The sequence below is a fragment of the Xyrauchen texanus genome, chromosome 40 (genome assembly GCF_025860055.1).
Source record: "Xyrauchen texanus isolate HMW12.3.18 chromosome 40, RBS_HiC_50CHRs, whole genome shotgun sequence".
NCBI classification, from domain to species: domain Eukaryota; kingdom Metazoa; phylum Chordata; class Actinopteri; order Cypriniformes; family Catostomidae; genus Xyrauchen; species Xyrauchen texanus.
In genome coordinates, this window is record NC_068315.1 from 16,278,340 (window position 1) to 16,284,339 (window position 6,000).

At 37.2% G+C, this 6,000-nt stretch overlaps 1 protein-coding gene across 6 annotated transcripts in view; it reads right to left on the reverse strand.

Moving 5' to 3' along the window:
* Window positions 1-1,015, reverse strand: part of LOC127633287 (neurexin-1a) — a 223,629-nt gene extending 222,614 nt beyond the window's left edge. For all 6 annotated transcript variants that reach the window (XM_052112288.1, XM_052112290.1, XM_052112287.1 and 3 more), the window contains exon 1: window positions 635-1,015. The gene's annotated coding sequence lies outside the window, so the exon portion shown is untranslated. The remainder of the gene's footprint in view (window positions 1-634) is intronic.
* Window positions 1,016-6,000: the final 4,985 nt, after the last annotated feature.

Here is a 6,000-nt window from a genome sequence, read left to right on the forward strand (position 1 = left end):
TTAGCAAGATAACAACCGACACCTTTCATAGATGGATCTAACACAACATTTCATACGCGATTATGTACAGAAGGCAGTCTTATTTACCGTATTTGAGAAACGATTATCCTACTGTAGATGGGTTCTGGAACAATACACTGTATCACCCTAAACAGCATCGCGTAAAAGATTTACAGTTAAATGGATGTCACAGCTGGGTCCAATATATGTGCTCGTGCTCTTTAAAATCTAAACTTTAAATGAGTAGCACATTTTAGTTTTTTCCCCTTTTTCTTGATTAATATTGGAGATGAGTCAGATGCGCAAAGCATAACCAATAATCAAGCACCATCTGCTCACACTGAGAGAGAAAGACACCTTGTTCCTCTTTAATACGACTCTGCCGATAATATTGCGCTCTCTTTAAAATGGTGAGGACTGGAAATATAGGGGGTCATCAAATATCGGTTAAGATTTAGCAAACGCCAGCAATGAAACACGAATAAAAGCACAATTTAACAGAAATACAGCCCAGCTGCATCATCTCACCCTCGTGTGACTGCATTGAGCGCGTGAATGGCAAACATAACACCCAGCGAACAACGCCACATAGCCTGAAATATCCTTTCAAATTAAACGAAGATTAACATTTTACCTTGAGAAATGGACCATTGTATGCTCCTTGCCAGGTCAACCTCACAGATGGACCTGGTTGATTGGCTCCACATCGATTCAGGCTTTCATCTTATAAGAAATAAAAAATCACTGCATTGGTGTCGAATGAGCGGAAGAAATAGGAGCGATAAAATTGCGTATGCAGCTCTCCAATGTCCCAACAGGTAAAAAAAATTAAATCAAAATCAAAATCGAGCCAACAACCAAATAATTTTCAATACAAAACGGCTCATATTTATGAATTTATCCAATGTAAATGTTAGTTGTTGTTGTTGTTGTTGTTTTTAGCAATGTATAAAAGAAGAGATATCGCTCCCTGTTCTGTGTGCAAGACAAGGTGCGATGTGTTTCTCAGGCGAGCTTTGCCATGGACTGTCAGCACATCGCGTCACGTGTCTCCCGGTTAGTGTCTGATGGAGACGGGCGGGGCGCGAGCGCTGCAGCACCTTGGACAGCGCTTACCGTTATTTGCAACTCCAGATACAGATGTGGAAACGGCTTTATCCGCTTTCTGACCATCAACAGACGCTATTCAGATCTTACGCGAGAGATCCTGTACAGCACCATTACAAAAAAGTGCTTTGGGTCACAATTTACATTTCAGTGTGCATGTTACTAGGTAATATCAGGTAAATACGGGGTATTTTAATGAACTGCGTGTTCTTTGTATGATGTATTGTGAGCATCTGCTTTTAATTAAACAATTATTGGTATTGCTAAGTAGGCTAATTAATTTGACAAACATGATATGTAACGTCCACAATGCACTATAAATAGTTACTGTGCACTGTATTAATATTACTGAGGTGCCAGCAGTAATATGATATTGGTAACACTTTACAATAAGGTTGTATTTGTTAAGATAAGTTAAATACATTAGTTTACATGAACTAACAATGATCAATACCTTTAAAGTGCGCATTAATCTCAGTTGTTATTTTTTAACATATACTTTAGCCTACTGATATATTTTTCATCTGTATATAGTAGTTTGGGCAACATCTTGTTGCTCAGAGAAGCACAGGATGTTCAGAGACTGATCTGTGCGATGTTGCTTCTTCTGCTCAGTTACCTATTACCTTTTGACAAAAAAAGTGGGCCAATGCTCCTATGGGAACCTTCAGCTTTGTACTCAACAGTTCCACGGTTCAATGACTTGTCCCTCCACTTCAAAACAACATATTGGTAACAGGCCCAATAGCTACATGTGTGAAATTCGGAGGTGCTTTTATATGTGAGATGCGAGATCTCAAGCACTTATTGTGAAAGAGGAGGTGACATGCACACTTTCTTAAGAGGGTGATGAGAGAGCTTTACTTTGTGTTTTTCGCTCACATACATTTCTGCATCATCATTGTTGCATTGTTTTAGTTGAAAAAAAAAGATGGTATTAACAGTATACCTGTTTCTTTTGAAATGGGCTAGAATAAATCAGACATTCAGGTATAGTTCTCTTTGGCCTCTGGAAAGTGATATTCTCATAAAAGGGTAGAATATTTTTAAAGGCTAGCATTTTGTTGAAACTTCATGATTATGGTATGTAACTTAGATATACTAGTTTGTTTGTTATATTTTGTATATTCCATTCACTTTTGGTGGACCTGTGTCTTGATTCCATGTTAAGTCTTTCTCCAGATTTATTTTTTAAAGTATTGTTATTTTATTGCAGCAAAGTAATTATTTCTTCATTAAGACTTTCAGAATTCAAAGTCATTACTCAATAGAAGTTTATAAGACAGCTTGTTACTGTAATGGGGCTTCCACAGACATTTCATAACAAAATACAAACCATTGCATTTAGTTTGAACTACTTCATACTTACAGCATCACTATTGCCACAGATGTGTGGTGTATTCAAGTCAAGCATTATCATTCCTCTTCCAATGCCTCATACTCCTCACACTCCTTAACTTCTAAAGGGACATGAGAGAGAATTCATGAAAGTCTGATTATTGTAAACACCAACAGTCAAATGCAAAAGATGTGTCTTTAGATATATATTTACTGAGGCCCCCACTAGATTCCTGCTGTTCATTTGTCTTTTGAAGTACGATTAAAAGCATGTTGCTTTTCAATACTGGCCTTGTGGTTCTCATTCAAAATCAGGATATTAATACTTTATGAGGAATCTGTGTTTTAATATTGCTATGCGTACTGTCACGGCCTGGTTTGGACTGCAGTATGAATGAAAATCTTGAGTACAGCTCAATTTAAAAGAGCTCATATCCGCTCCAGATACACTGTTATCTTTTTTGTGCATGCACATCAATCAAAAAGACAACCGACAGTAACTGAATAACACAGAACCCTATCTGTAGTCATGTTATAGGATAATCAGTAGTTTCTAGGAATGAATTTGCAATACGTCTGTACTTGTACCCCAAAACATATGATATTCTGTTTTCATGATAATGTAAACATATGTTGAGGAAATTAAAGTAATTATGCAATACTGTTATTTGCACCAACATTACTTCTAATAAGGAATGCCAGACTGGTGAGATCTAAATAAGGCTTTCACTTTAGAGTATTACAAGACACATTGGTATAAGCCCATGTCCAAGCTTCAGAAACCGTAGTCAACAATCACACTTGAATTGAGCCTTTAGGAACCAGCAATAAAACAAATTGAAAAATAAATAGCTTAGACAGTCTCGTAATAGGAAAATCCACAAACACTGAGCTATAGTTGTAGGCTTTCATGGCCAAGATGAGCACCCGCTGGGACATGACCACGAGTCCTTTGTGGATGTGGCATATGTAATGAAATGCATTAGAGCTTGATTGTAATGTAGACCTTTGTCTTCTTTCCATCAGATAAACAGAACTGAAATCTCTCTTGCTATTTTTGAACGTGTTCTCTGTGAGTATTAGGTAGTATATTAGGGGGAGGGGGAGATATACATTTGTGTGGAAATGTCTTGCAATGCTGAAGAAGCCAGGGTCTTATCTGCTGTTGGTTTTGTTTACCTGCTGAACAGGGTGGCAGGTTGACGAATGCAGTAATCAGATCGCGCAGAGATCCCTCAGTGACTGCATTGGGGAGATGTTTCCTGTTTCTGCAAGACTGGCATCTTTTCTACAGTGCCAGCTCTCTCACAACCTATTGATACTGCTTATGCTGAAACTGTGACCAAAGAGCAAAAGTTATTTAATAGCTGACTTCTACTTACCTTTGACTATGACAGATTATATGAATCTTATTATGTGTAATTGAAGCTCTCTTTATGAGGATGAAAGATTAAGTTGAGAATGGTGAAGTACAGTAAGCAGTATGATGCCTTTGCTTCAAGAACTAGTCTCTATATGGGCGGATGTTGGTTATTCAGACTGTAAGATAATGTACGTAAGGTAATGAAGCAGTATAATGTGATATTTTTATATATCAGAAATAAAGCCAAGATATACTCCAGTGGTTTATTGTCATGTCTTCCCTGCCAGGCAGTGTGGAATCATTTAACTTATAAGATGTCTTTACACTTAACAGGCCAACACTTAACACACAAGACCAGTGGACACATGCAATAAAAACAACACTTCACAGAAACAATAAAAACAGACTATTTACAATTATTGTCTACTGTATGTACAAGAAATGCAGCAGTACCTATACAAGTAGATACTGTTGTGCCACAGGTATTGCAGTGAGGTAGGCCTTACATTGTGAAAAGATAAAGTAGATTGGAAGCAGAAATTTGTTCTCATAAATACAAATAATCTGTGGCAGAAAAAAATATATAAATATATATATATATATATATATATATATATATATATATATATGAAAAAATATAACAGTATGAAGTATGTTTATATATTCATGTTTATAGATTAAAAAACATGCTCAATGGAAGTAAGTTATCCACTAATGACACATGTTGCATGGTTCAAAGGTCTCAAGAGACATGATTATTTGTGTTTTAGAAACTATTTACTAATTAAAAGTAATATTCTTCCAAAGCCCTTAACATTTCTCATGACTGTGGAGCACTTGTGAGTTTCAGGCAAATCGGAGGAAAGCAGCTACATTACCTGTGTTGCTAGGGATTTGTTATATGAGGAACTTATTTACCTGTATATTAAAACGCAGAGGCAGTTTTAGGGTCAGAGGATATTCTGGGCTTAGACCAGACCTCTGTAGAGAAGTATGGGGTCATCCTTTGAATAAATATAGGAATATAATACATACAGATCTCTGAAGTGCAAAAGTACATTTTAAACATTTCTGGGACTCAAACTAAATGGGTCTACTCACTTATGCTCAAAAATCAAAAGTCGCATGCTTTTAACATTTAAAACGTTATTAAAATAAAATGTTTATTTTTGTCCCTTTTGGCTTTCCATAGTTCTAAGTATAATCTTTTAAAAATGTAGAATATGTTATATTGTGGTATTTACTATATAAAAAACGTATCCAACACCTATATCACCCATGTGAAAAACGAACTGCCCCTTTAAACTTAATAGCGGGATGTGCCACCTTTAGCAGCATCAACTGCAACCAAACACTTTCATTCACTGGAGATCAGTCTTTCACAATGCTGCGGTGGAATTTTGGCCCACTCTTCTTTGCAGAACTGCTTTAGTTCAGCCACATTAGAGGCTTTTCGAGCATGAACTGCCCATTCAAGGTCCTTCCACAGCATCTCAATCAGGTTCAAGTCAGGATTTTGACTAGGACACTTCAAAACTTTAATTTTGCGTGTACTTACTCCAATGCCTAGGATCGCTGACTTGCTGCCTAATCCAGTTGTGTTTGAGCTTCAACTCACGTACTGATGACCAAACATTCTCCTTTAGGATGTTATGGTAGAGAGCAGAATTCATGTCTCCCTCAATTATGGTCCTGAAGCAGCAAAGCATCCCCACACCATCATATTACCACCACCATGCTTGACTGTATGTATGATGTTCTTTTTATGGAATTCTGTGTTTTTGATTTACGCCAGATGTAACGGCAACCCTGTCTAACAAACAGTTCCACTTTCGACTCATCAGTCCACAGAACATTCGCACAAAAGCTATGAGGATCATAAAGGTGTGTTTTGGCAAAATTCAGATGAGCCTTAATGTTCTTCTGGGTTAGCATTGGTTTTCGCCTTGCCGCTCTTCCATTGGATGCCATTTTTGACCAGTGCCTTTCTGATAGTGGAGTCATGAACAGTGACATTTACTGTTGTGAGGGAGGCTTGCAGTTCCTTGTATGTTGTCCGTGGCTTTTTTGTGACTTCCTTGATGAGTCGTTGCTGTGCTCTTGGTGGAATTTTGGAAGGTCGGACACTTCAAAAGTACATTTAAAAAAATTTGGGAAAACTGAGTACGGTCAAAAAAAACGTATCTGTGCAT